We start from the raw sequence: 14238 nt of genomic DNA, 5'->3' as shown, positions 1-14238 counted from the left end.
GAAGCACGCCATGCAGCAGGGCAGAACAGCTCCGGCACAAACACCTGCAGACACCCGTGACACAGAACGTGACAAACAGGGGGACGTGAAACACGACACATCATGCTTGTGGTGGGGGCCTCGAGGGAAGAGGGCAAAAGGGACCCCAAAGACACACTAGGGAACACGGCACACCGGACAACACGACGCACACCGGAGCTGTTCTGCACTGCCCGCCTGAAAGCTGCCATCAAAAGTAGAGCCTCTCCCTTTAGCTGTCCTAAGAGGCCCTTGGACAAGATTGCCTTTCCCTCTGCTCATTTTTAAATCTGCCCCAAGAACTCCCAACCCACTATTCACTCATCTCCAGGCCATGGCCCCCGACTTATCTTTTGGATGATCGGTGACGTGGATCCACGTTGCACCTGAAATGAGTCTGCCTCCGAGGGCCTCATGAGTGCCGAGGAGCCTCTTGGTCAGCTACAATAAAGTAAACCGAAACCAAAGTGTGATCCAGAGTTACGCGGGCCAAATCCCTGCAAGTCAGCTACTTGCCCTTTCCTGAGTGTGCCTGGCTCCCTCAGGCTCCAGCTTCATCCTGATTCCAAGGCTGTGGCCTTCATTAGGGGTGGCACCTGGGTAAGAGAAAGGCAAAGTTAAATGGCATTGCTGTGAGTGCAGTGGATGACCTTGTGTGCTGTAACACACGGGAATGCCTCTGCTAGGCTTCTGAACAGCCTTGTGTGGGGGGGCCCTCAAATAAACAAATAAACACCCTTTCTCACCCTGCTGCCTGCAAACCCCCTCCCAAGAACTCCTAAATGGATACCTGATCACCCTCTCTCTCCCATGCACAACCCTCAACTCACCTGAAGCTTCAATCTCAAACATCATCCTTGACACTGGGCAGACCTCTCTTGCGACATGATCCATCTGCTGAAAAATTGTTGTTCTTGAGAGCTGAGCAATAAGAACCATTTCTCTCCACTGCTCACCTTGGCTGCTGGTATCCAGATTGACTTCCTAAAAAGAAAGACAAAGAACAGTGCTGTAACACAGTCACCATACACACTTCTGCTGCAGAGACAAATGGGGCCTCACCTGCTCGGGGCAATCCCCTCAACGGGATGGGGCCCTCTGGCACCGATTCAATCCATCTCAATCTGAAAAAAAAGGTAGGACAAGAGTCAAACTGTTGCAGGATAACTGAGGAGCTCCAGATATCCTGTGTCCATCTACAAATCCCACCTAGAGTCCAACTACACCCCACATTACACATTCCAAGTCCCCGGGCCCTCTCCTATCGCACCAGGCTGTGCGGCAGGGCAGAGCAGCTCCGGCACATACGTGTGCTGACACCCGTGAATCAGGACAGGCAGGACAGGACAGACAACAGGGACACAACAGGAACAGAAATCTCTTGGCAAGGAAAATGGCTGCAAGGACTGAGAGAATGCAAAAGGAGATGACTGAGTTCAAACTGACGGTCAGCTGATGAGGCTCAGAGAACCCTGGAGGAAGAAGATGCTAACTGAAGGATTTATTCCAAGAACAGCAAAGATCGATGCCTAGGAATCCTATGCTCAGAATCCTCTGCCTGCCCTCACATTCTTACAAGTCCTACTCCACCACAATGGATCCAGGTGGGGCACAGCTGTCCGTACAGCTCAGAACAAGACCTGACAAGACACCTGACTGGATGCTTCCAAAGAGAGAAGAGAGTCTGATGCCTGTCTGAGCTCCCCAGTCAAAAGTTCTGTGGCCTGGATGCCAGGCCAGGGAATGCAGTGATCACAGATGCTAACAAGGATGCCAAGGTTTATGACAGGCCCCCCTAAGGTAAAAGACATTGCATACACAAACAACACATAATGCACAACAGACACATGACACGAGACACACCGGGACTGCTCTGCCCTGCGCTCCTCAGCACTGGGATCAAAAGTGAGACGTGGCTTGTATGGGGCCTAAGGGGCCACTTCATGAACACCCCCCACCTCCAAATCGGACCCAAAAACCCCTGCCAGTAATTCCCAAACCAGCACCATGCCTTCATCCCCTCTGTGGGTCACAGCCCTCTACTTATCTCTCAGACATCTGGGGATGCCAGTCTGTCTCAGGTGCATAGAAAGGCCACCTCGTCAGCTGGGAAGGTCCTGCTGGCACCGGGCTGGTGTCTCTCAAACAGCTAGATTAAAGAGAACCAAACATCAGTGCCTGACCTTGGCACCGCATCGGCCAAAACCCCACCACTCTGCTACTCACCGCGCTCCTAAGAAGGCCCGGCACCTCCTAACCCTGACCCTCTGCCACACCTGGAATGCAGCTACACCTGAAAGAAAGCTAGAACATATGTCAAACACCACCAGGGTAACTCACAAGCTGCAAACACCTTATGTCAATCTAGGAAGAGCAGCTAGAGCCCAAGTACAGCCCACGTCACAAATTCCAACTCCCCATGGTTTGTCCTACTGAAGCACGCCATGCAGCAGGGCAGAACAGCTCCGGCACAAACACCTGCAGACACCCGTGACACAGAACGTGACAAACAGGGGGACGTGAAACACGACACATCATGCTTGTGGTGGGGGCCTCGAGGGAAGAGGGCAAAAGGGACCCCAAAGACACACTAGGGAACACGGCACACCGGACAACACGACGCACACCGGAGCTGTTCTGCACTGCCCGCCTGAAAGCTGCCATCAAAAGTAGAGCCTCTCCCTTTAGCTGTCCTAAGAGGCCCTTGGACAAGATTGCCTTTCCCTCTGCTCATTTTTAAATCTGCCCCAAGAACTCCCAACCCACTATTCACTCATCTCCAGGCCATGGCCCCCGACTTATCTTTTGGATGATCGGTGACGTGGATCCACGTTGCACCTGAAATGAGTCTGCCTCCGAGGGCCTCATGAGTGCCGAGGAGCCTCTTGGTCAGCTACAATAAAGTAAACCGAAACCAAAGTGTGATCCAGAGTTACGCGGGCCAAATCCCTGCAAGTCAGCTACTTGCCCTTTCCTGAGTGTGCCTGGCTCCCTCAGGCTCCAGCTTCATCCTGATTCCAAGGCTGTGGCCTTCATTAGGGGTGGCACCTGGGTAAGAGAAAGGCAAAGTTAAATGGCATTGCTGTGAGTGCAGTGGATGACCTTGTGTGCTGTAACACACGGGAATGCCTCTGCTAGGCTTCTGAACAGCCTTGTGTGGGGGGGCCCTCAAATAAACAAATAAACACCCTTTCTCACCCTGCTGCCTGCAAACCCCCTCCCAAGAACTCCTAAATGGATACCTGATCACCCTCTCTCTCCCATGCACAACCCTCAACTCACCTGAAGCTTCAATCTCAAACATCATCCTTGACACTGGGCAGACCTCTCTTGCGACATGATCCATCTGCTGAAAAATTGTTGTTCTTGAGAGCTGAGCAATAAGAACCATTTCTCTCCACTGCTCACCTTGGCTGCTGGTATCCAGATTGACTTCCTAAAAAGAAAGACAAAGAACAGTGCTGTAACACAGTCACCATACACACTTCTGCTGCAGAGACAAATGGGGCCTCACCTGCTCGGGGCAATCCCCTCAACGGGATGGGGCCCTCTGGCACCGATTCAATCCATCTCAATCTGAAAAAAAAGGTAGGACAAGAGTCAAACTGTTGCAGGATAACTGAGGAGCTCCAGATATCCTGTGTCCATCTACAAATCCCACCTAGAGTCCAACTACACCCCACATTACACATTCCAAGTCCCCGGGCCCTCTCCTATCGCACCAGGCTGTGCGGCAGGGCAGAGCAGCTCCGGCACATACGTGTGCTGACACCCGTGAATCAGGACAGGCAGGACAGGACAGACAACAGGGACACAACAGGAACAGAAATCTCTTGGCAAGGAAAATGGCTGCAAGGACTGAGAGAATGCAAAAGGAGATGACTGAGTTCAAACTGACGGTCAGCTGATGAGGCTCAGAGAACCCTGGAGGAAGAAGATGCTAACTGAAGGATTTATTCCAAGAACAGCAAAGATCGATGCCTAGGAATCCTATGCTCAGAATCCTCTGCCTGCCCTCACATTCTTACAAGTCCTACTCCACCACAATGGATCCAGGTGGGGCACAGCTGTCCGTACAGCTCAGAACAAGACCTGACAAGACACCTGACTGGATGCTTCCAAAGAGAGAAGAGAGTCTGATGCCTGTCTGAGCTCCCCAGTCAAAAGTTCTGTGGCCTGGATGCCAGGCCAGGGAATGCAGTGATCACAGATGCTAACAAGGATGCCAAGGTTTATGACAGGCCCCCCTAAGGTAAAAGACATTGCATACACAAACAACACATAATGCACAACAGACACATGACACGAGACACACCGGGACTGCTCTGCCCTGCGCTCCTCAGCACTGGGATCAAAAGTGAGACGTGGCTTGTATGGGGCCTAAGGGGCCACTTCATGAACACCCCCCACCTCCAAATCGGACCCAAAAACCCCTGCCAGTAATTCCCAAACCAGCACCATGCCTTCATCCCCTCTGTGGGTCACAGCCCTCTACTTATCTCTCAGACATCTGGGGATGCCAGTCTGTCTCAGGTGCATAGAAAGGCCACCTCGTCAGCTGGGAAGGTCCTGCTGGCACCGGGCTGGTGTCTCTCAAACAGCTAGATTAAAGAGAACCAAACATCAGTGCCTGACCTTGGCACCGCATCGGCCAAAACCCCACCACTCTGCTACTCACCGCGCTCCTAAGAAGGCCCGGCACCTCCTAACCCTGACCCTCTGCCACACCTGGAATGCAGCTACACCTGAAAGAAAGCTAGAACATATGTCAAACACCACCAGGGTAACTCACAAGCTGCAAACACCTTATGTCAATCTAGGAAGAGCAGCTAGAGCCCAAGTACAGCCCACGTCACAAATTCCAACTCCCCATGGTTTGTCCGACTGAAGCACGCCATGCAGCAGGGCAGAACAGCTCCGGCACAAACACCTGCAGACACCCGTGACACAGAACGTGACAAACAGGGGGACGTGAAACACGACACATCATGCTTGTGGTGGGGGCCTCGAGGGAAGAGGGCAAAAGGGACCCCAAAGACACACTAGGGAACACGGCACACCGGACAACACGACGCACACCGGAGCTGTTCTGCACTGCCCGCCTGAAAGCTGCCATCAAAAGTAGAGCCTCTCCCTTTAGCTGTCCTAAGAGGCCCTTGGACAAGATTGCCTTTCCCTCTGCTCATTTTTAAATCTGCCCCAAGAACTCCCAACCCACTATTCACTCATCTCCAGGCCATGGCCCCCGACTTATCTTTTGGATGATCGGTGACGTGGATCCACGTTGCACCTGAAATGAGTCTGCCTCCGAGGGCCTCATGAGTGCCGAGGAGCCTCTTGGTCAGCTACAATAAAGTAAACCGAAACCAAAGTGTGATCCAGAGTTACGCGGGCCAAATCCCTGCAAGTCAGCTACTTGCCCTTTCCTGAGTGTGCCTGGCTCCCTCAGGCTCCAGCTTCATCCTGATTCCAAGGCTGTGGCCTTCATTAGGGGTGGCACCTGGGTAAGAGAAAGGCAAAGTTAAATGGCATTGCTGTGAGTGCAGTGGATGACCTTGTGTGCTGTAACACACGGGAATGCCTCTGCTAGGCTTCTGAACAGCCTTGTGTGGGGGGGCCCTCAAATAAACAAATAAACACCCTTTCTCACCCTGCTGCCTGCAAACCCCCTCCCAAGAACTCCTAAATGGATACCTGATCACCCTCTCTCTCCCATGCACAACCCTCAACTCACCTGAAGCTTCAATCTCAAACATCATCCTTGACACTGGGCAGACCTCTCTTGCGACATGATCCATCTGCTGAAAAATTGTTGTTCTTGAGAGCTGAGCAATAAGAACCATTTCTCTCCACTGCTCACCTTGGCTGCTGGTATCCAGATTGACTTCCTAAAAAGAAAGACAAAGAACAGTGCTGTAACACAGTCACCATACACACTTCTGCTGCAGAGACAAATGGGGCCTCACCTGCTCGGGGCAATCCCCTCAACGGGATGGGGCCCTCTGGCACCGATTCAATCCATCTCAATCTGAAAAAAAAGGTAGGACAAGAGTCAAACTGTTGCAGGATAACTGAGGAGCTCCAGATATCCTGTGTCCATCTACAAATCCCACCTAGAGTCCAACTACACCCCACATTACACATTCCAAGTCCCCGGGCCCTCTCCTATCGCACCAGGCTGTGCGGCAGGGCAGAGCAGCTCCGGCACATACGTGTGCTGACACCCGTGAATCAGGACAGGCAGGACAGGACAGACAACAGGGACACAACAGGAACAGAAATCTCTTGGCAAGGAAAATGGCTGCAAGGACTGAGAGAATGCAAAAGGAGATGACTGAGTTCAAACTGACGGTCAGCTGATGAGGCTCAGAGAACCCTGGAGGAAGAAGATGCTAACTGAAGGATTTATTCCAAGAACAGCAAAGATCGATGCCTAGGAATCCTATGCTCAGAATCCTCTGCCTGCCCTCACATTCTTACAAGTCCTACTCCACCACAATGGATCCAGGTGGGGCACAGCTGTCCGTACAGCTCAGAACAAGACCTGACAAGACACCTGACTGGATGCTTCCAAAGAGAGAAGAGAGTCTGATGCCTGTCTGAGCTCCCCAGTCAAAAGTTCTGTGGCCTGGATGCCAGGCCAGGGAATGCAGTGATCACAGATGCTAACAAGGATGCCAAGGTTTATGACAGGCCCCCCTAAGGTAAAAGACATTGCATACACAAACAACACATAATGCACAACAGACACATGACACGAGACACACCGGGACTGCTCTGCCCTGCGCTCCTCAGCACTGGGATCAAAAGTGAGACGTGGCTTGTATGGGGCCTAAGGGGCCACTTCATGAACACCCCCCACCTCCAAATCGGACCCAAAAACCCCTGCCAGTAATTCCCAAACCAGCACCATGCCTTCATCCCCTCTGTGGGTCACAGCCCTCTACTTATCTCTCAGACATCTGGGGATGCCAGTCTGTCTCAGGTGCATAGAAAGGCCACCTCGTCAGCTGGGAAGGTCCTGCTGGCACCGGGCTGGTGTCTCTCAAACAGCTAGATTAAAGAGAACCAAACATCAGTGCCTGACCTTGGCACCGCATCGGCCAAAACCCCACCACTCTGCTACTCACCGCGCTCCTAAGAAGGCCCGGCACCTCCTAACCCTGACCCTCTGCCACACCTGGAATGCAGCTACACCTGAAAGAAAGCTAGAACATATGTCAAACACCACCAGGGTAACTCACAAGCTGCAAACACCTTATGTCAATCTAGGAAGAGCAGCTAGAGCCCAAGTACAGCCCACGTCACAAATTCCAACTCCCCATGGTTTGTCCGACTGAAGCACGCCATGCAGCAGGGCAGAACAGCTCCGGCACAAACACCTGCAGACACCCGTGACACAGAACGTGACAAACAGGGGGACGTGAAACACGACACATCATGCTTGTGGTGGGGGCCTCGAGGGAAGAGGGCAAAAGGGACCCCAAAGACACACTAGGGAACACGGCACACCGGACAACACGACGCACACCGGAGCTGTTCTGCACTGCCCGCCTGAAAGCTGCCATCAAAAGTAGAGCCTCTCCCTTTAGCTGTCCTAAGAGGCCCTTGGACAAGATTGCCTTTCCCTCTGCTCATTTTTAAATCTGCCCCAAGAACTCCCAACCCACTATTCACTCATCTCCAGGCCATGGCCCCCGACTTATCTTTTGGATGATCGGTGACGTGGATCCACGTTGCACCTGAAATGAGTCTGCCTCCGAGGGCCTCATGAGTGCCGAGGAGCCTCTTGGTCAGCTACAATAAAGTAAACCGAAACCAAAGTGTGATCCAGAGTTACGCGGGCCAAATCCCTGCAAGTCAGCTACTTGCCCTTTCCTGAGTGTGCCTGGCTCCCTCAGGCTCCAGCTTCATCCTGATTCCAAGGCTGTGGCCTTCATTAGGGGTGGCACCTGGGTAAGAGAAAGGCAAAGTTAAATGGCATTGCTGTGAGTGCAGTGGATGACCTTGTGTGCTGTAACACACGGGAATGCCTCTGCTAGGCTTCTGAACAGCCTTGTGTGGGGGGGCCCTCAAATAAACAAATAAACACCCTTTCTCACCCTGCTGCCTGCAAACCCCCTCCCAAGAACTCCTAAATGGATACCTGATCACCCTCTCTCTCCCATGCACAACCCTCAACTCACCTGAAGCTTCAATCTCAAACATCATCCTTGACACTGGGCAGACCTCTCTTGCGACATGATCCATCTGCTGAAAAATTGTTGTTCTTGAGAGCTGAGCAATAAGAACCATTTCTCTCCACTGCTCACCTTGGCTGCTGGTATCCAGATTGACTTCCTAAAAAGAAAGACAAAGAACAGTGCTGTAACACAGTCACCATACACACTTCTGCTGCAGAGACAAATGGGGCCTCACCTGCTCGGGGCAATCCCCTCAACGGGATGGGGCCCTCTGGCACCGATTCAATCCATCTCAATCTGAAAAAAAAGGTAGGACAAGAGTCAAACTGTTGCAGGATAACTGAGGAGCTCCAGATATCCTGTGTCCATCTACAAATCCCACCTAGAGTCCAACTACACCCCACATTACACATTCCAAGTCCCCGGGCCCTCTCCTATCGCACCAGGCTGTGCGGCAGGGCAGAGCAGCTCCGGCACATACGTGTGCTGACACCCGTGAATCAGGACAGGCAGGACAGGACAGACAACAGGGACACAACAGGAACAGAAATCTCTTGGCAAGGAAAATGGCTGCAAGGACTGAGAGAATGCAAAAGGAGATGACTGAGTTCAAACTGACGGTCAGCTGATGAGGCTCAGAGAACCCTGGAGGAAGAAGATGCTAACTGAAGGATTTATTCCAAGAACAGCAAAGATCGATGCCTAGGAATCCTATGCTCAGAATCCTCTGCCTGCCCTCACATTCTTACAAGTCCTACTCCACCACAATGGATCCAGGTGGGGCACAGCTGTCCGTACAGCTCAGAACAAGACCTGACAAGACACCTGACTGGATGCTTCCAAAGAGAGAAGAGAGTCTGATGCCTGTCTGAGCTCCCCAGTCAAAAGTTCTGTGGCCTGGATGCCAGGCCAGGGAATGCAGTGATCACAGATGCTAACAAGGATGCCAAGGTTTATGACAGGCCCCCCTAAGGTAAAAGACATTGCATACACAAACAACACATAATGCACAACAGACACATGACACGAGACACACCGGGACTGCTCTGCCCTGCGCTCCTCAGCACTGGGATCAAAAGTGAGACGTGGCTTGTATGGGGCCTAAGGGGCCACTTCATGAACACCCCCCACCTCCAAATCGGACCCAAAAACCCCTGCCAGTAATTCCCAAACCAGCACCATGCCTTCATCCCCTCTGTGGGTCACAGCCCTCTACTTATCTCTCAGACATCTGGGGATGCCAGTCTGTCTCAGGTGCATAGAAAGGCCACCTCGTCAGCTGGGAAGGTCCTGCTGGCACCGGGCTGGTGTCTCTCAAACAGCTAGATTAAAGAGAACCAAACATCAGTGCCTGACCTTGGCACCGCATCGGCCAAAACCCCACCACTCTGCTACTCACCGCGCTCCTAAGAAGGCCCGGCACCTCCTAACCCTGACCCTCTGCCACACCTGGAATGCAGCTACACCTGAAAGAAAGCTAGAACATATGTCAAACACCACCAGGGTAACTCACAAGCTGCAAACACCTTATGTCAATCTAGGAAGAGCAGCTAGAGCCCAAGTACAGCCCACGTCACAAATTCCAACTCCCCATGGTTTGTCCGACTGAAGCACGCCATGCAGCAGGGCAGAACAGCTCCGGCACAAACACCTGCAGACACCCGTGACACAGAACGTGACAAACAGGGGGACGTGAAACACGACACATCATGCTTGTGGTGGGGGCCTCGAGGGAAGAGGGCAAAAGGGACCCCAAAGACACACTAGGGAACACGGCACACCGGACAACACGACGCACACCGGAGCTGTTCTGCACTGCCCGCCTGAAAGCTGCCATCAAAAGTAGAGCCTCTCCCTTTAGCTGTCCTAAGAGGCCCTTGGACAAGATTGCCTTTCCCTCTGCTCATTTTTAAATCTGCCCCAAGAACTCCCAACCCACTATTCACTCATCTCCAGGCCATGGCCCCCGACTTATCTTTTGGATGATCGGTGACGTGGATCCACGTTGCACCTGAAATGAGTCTGCCTCCGAGGGCCTCATGAGTGCCGAGGAGCCTCTTGGTCAGCTACAATAAAGTAAACCGAAACCAAAGTGTGATCCAGAGTTACGCGGGCCAAATCCCTGCAAGTCAGCTACTTGCCCTTTCCTGAGTGTGCCTGGCTCCCTCAGGCTCCAGCTTCATCCTGATTCCAAGGCTGTGGCCTTCATTAGGGGTGGCACCTGGGTAAGAGAAAGGCAAAGTTAAATGGCATTGCTGTGAGTGCAGTGGATGACCTTGTGTGCTGTAACACACGGGAATGCCTCTGCTAGGCTTCTGAACAGCCTTGTGTGGGGGGGCCCTCAAATAAACAAATAAACACCCTTTCTCACCCTGCTGCCTGCAAACCCCCTCCCAAGAACTCCTAAATGGATACCTGATCACCCTCTCTCTCCCATGCACAACCCTCAACTCACCTGAAGCTTCAATCTCAAACATCATCCTTGACACTGGGCAGACCTCTCTTGCGACATGATCCATCTGCTGAAAAATTGTTGTTCTTGAGAGCTGAGCAATAAGAACCATTTCTCTCCACTGCTCACCTTGGCTGCTGGTATCCAGATTGACTTCCTAAAAAGAAAGACAAAGAACAGTGCTGTAACACAGTCACCATACACACTTCTGCTGCAGAGACAAATGGGGCCTCACCTGCTCGGGGCAATCCCCTCAACGGGATGGGGCCCTCTGGCACCGATTCAATCCATCTCAATCTGAAAAAAAAGGTAGGACAAGAGTCAAACTGTTGCAGGATAACTGAGGAGCTCCAGATATCCTGTGTCCATCTACAAATCCCACCTAGAGTCCAACTACACCCCACATTACACATTCCAAGTCCCCGGGCCCTCTCCTATCGCACCAGGCTGTGCGGCAGGGCAGAGCAGCTCCGGCACATACGTGTGCTGACACCCGTGAATCAGGACAGGCAGGACAGGACAGACAACAGGGACACAACAGGAACAGAAATCTCTTGGCAAGGAAAATGGCTGCAAGGACTGAGAGAATGCAAAAGGAGATGACTGAGTTCAAACTGACGGTCAGCTGATGAGGCTCAGAGAACCCTGGAGGAAGAAGATGCTAACTGAAGGATTTATTCCAAGAACAGCAAAGATCGATGCCTAGGAATCCTATGCTCAGAATCCTCTGCCTGCCCTCACATTCTTACAAGTCCTACTCCACCACAATGGATCCAGGTGGGGCACAGCTGTCCGTACAGCTCAGAACAAGACCTGACAAGACACCTGACTGGATGCTTCCAAAGAGAGAAGAGAGTCTGATGCCTGTCTGAGCTCCCCAGTCAAAAGTTCTGTGGCCTGGATGCCAGGCCAGGGAATGCAGTGATCACAGATGCTAACAAGGATGCCAAGGTTTATGACAGGCCCCCCTAAGGTAAAAGACATTGCATACACAAACAACACATAATGCACAACAGACACATGACACGAGACACACCGGGACTGCTCTGCCCTGCGCTCCTCAGCACTGGGATCAAAAGTGAGACGTGGCTTGTATGGGGCCTAAGGGGCCACTTCATGAACACCCCCCACCTCCAAATCGGACCCAAAAACCCCTGCCAGTAATTCCCAAACCAGCACCATGCCTTCATCCCCTCTGTGGGTCACAGCCCTCTACTTATCTCTCAGACATCTGGGGATGCCAGTCTGTCTCAGGTGCATAGAAAGGCCACCTCGTCAGCTGGGAAGGTCCTGCTGGCACCGGGCTGGTGTCTCTCAAACAGCTAGATTAAAGAGAACCAAACATCAGTGCCTGACCTTGGCACCGCATCGGCCAAAACCCCACCACTCTGCTACTCACCGCGCTCCTAAGAAGGCCCGGCACCTCCTAACCCTGACCCTCTGCCACACCTGGAATGCAGCTACACCTGAAAGAAAGCTAGAACATATGTCAAACACCACCAGGGTAACTCACAAGCTGCAAACACCTTATGTCAATCTAGGAAGAGCAGCTAGAGCCCAAGTACAGCCCACGTCACAAATTCCAACTCCCCATGGTTTGTCCGACTGAAGCACGCCATGCAGCAGGGCAGAACAGCTCCGGCACAAACACCTGCAGACACCCGTGACACAGAACGTGACAAACAGGGGGACGTGAAACACGACACATCATGCTTGTGGTGGGGGCCTCGAGGGAAGAGGGCAAAAGGGACCCCAAAGACACACTAGGGAACACGGCACACCGGACAACACGACGCACACCGGAGCTGTTCTGCACTGCCCGCCTGAAAGCTGCCATCAAAAGTAGAGCCTCTCCCTTTAGCTGTCCTAAGAGGCCCTTGGACAAGATTGCCTTTCCCTCTGCTCATTTTTAAATCTGCCCCAAGAACTCCCAACCCACTATTCACTCATCTCCAGGCCATGGCCCCCGACTTATCTTTTGGATGATCGGTGACGTGGATCCACGTTGCACCTGAAATGAGTCTGCCTCCGAGGGCCTCATGAGTGCCGAGGAGCCTCTTGGTCAGCTACAATAAAGTAAACCGAAACCAAAGTGTGATCCAGAGTTACGCGGGCCAAATCCCTGCAAGTCAGCTACTTGCCCTTTCCTGAGTGTGCCTGGCTCCCTCAGGCTCCAGCTTCATCCTGATTCCAAGGCTGTGGCCTTCATTAGGGGTGGCACCTGGGTAAGAGAAAGGCAAAGTTAAATGGCATTGCTGTGAGTGCAGTGGATGACCTTGTGTGCTGTAACACACGGGAATGCCTCTGCTAGGCTTCTGAACAGCCTTGTGTGGGGGGGCCCTCAAATAAACAAATAAACACCCTTTCTCACCCTGCTGCCTGCAAACCCCCTCCCAAGAACTCCTAAATGGATACCTGATCACCCTCTCTCTCCCATGCACAACCCTCAACTCACCTGAAGCTTCAATCTCAAACATCATCCTTGACACTGGGCAGACCTCTCTTGCGACATGATCCATCTGCTGAAAAATTGTTGTTCTTGAGAGCTGAGCAATAAGAACCATTTCTCTCCACTGCTCACCTTGGCTGCTGGTATCCAGATTGACTTCCTAAAAAGAAAGACAAAGAACAGTGCTGTAACACAGTCACCATACACACTTCTGCTGCAGAGACAAATGGGGCCTCACCTGCTCGGGGCAATCCCCTCAACGGGATGGGGCCCTCTGGCACCGATTCAATCCATCTCAATCTGAAAAAAAAGGTAGGACAAGAGTCAAACTGTTGCAGGATAACTGAGGAGCTCCAGATATCCTGTGTCCATCTACAAATCCCACCTAGAGTCCAACTACACCCCACATTACACATTCCAAGTCCCCGGGCCCTCTCCTATCGCACCAGGCTGTGCGGCAGGGCAGAGCAGCTCCGGCACATACGTGTGCTGACACCCGTGAATCAGGACAGGCAGGACAGGACAGACAACAGGGACACAACAGGAACAGAAATCTCTTGGCAAGGAAAATGGCTGCAAGGACTGAGAGAATGCAAAAGGAGATGACTGAGTTCAAACTGACGGTCAGCTGATGAGGCTCAGAGAACCCTGGAGGAAGAAGATGCTAACTGAAGGATTTATTCCAAGAACAGCAAAGATCGATGCCTAGGAATCCTATGCTCAGAATCCTCTGCCTGCCCTCACATTCTTACAAGTCCTACTCCACCACAATGGATCCAGGTGGGGCACAGCTGTCCGTACAGCTCAGAACAAGACCTGACAAGACACCTGACTGGATGCTTCCAAAGAGAGAAGAGAGTCTGATGCCTGTCTGAGCTCCCCAGTCAAAAGTTCTGTGGCCTGGATGCCAGGCCAGGGAATGCAGTGATCACAGATGCTAACAAGGATGCCAAGGTTTATGACAGGCCCCCCTAAGGTAAAAGACATTGCATACACAAACAACACATAATGCACAACAGACACATGACACGAGACACACCGGGACTGCTCTGCCCTGCGCTCCTCAGCACTGGGATCAAAAGTGAGACGTGGCTTGTATGGGGCCTAAGGGGCCACTTCATGAACACCCCCCACCT

Source organism: Melospiza melodia, unplaced genomic scaffold (assembly GCF_035770615.1).
Source record: "Melospiza melodia melodia isolate bMelMel2 unplaced genomic scaffold, bMelMel2.pri scaffold_186, whole genome shotgun sequence".
NCBI lineage: Eukaryota > Metazoa > Chordata > Aves > Passeriformes > Passerellidae > Melospiza > Melospiza melodia.
Note: the sequence above shows the minus strand (reverse complement) of the source record.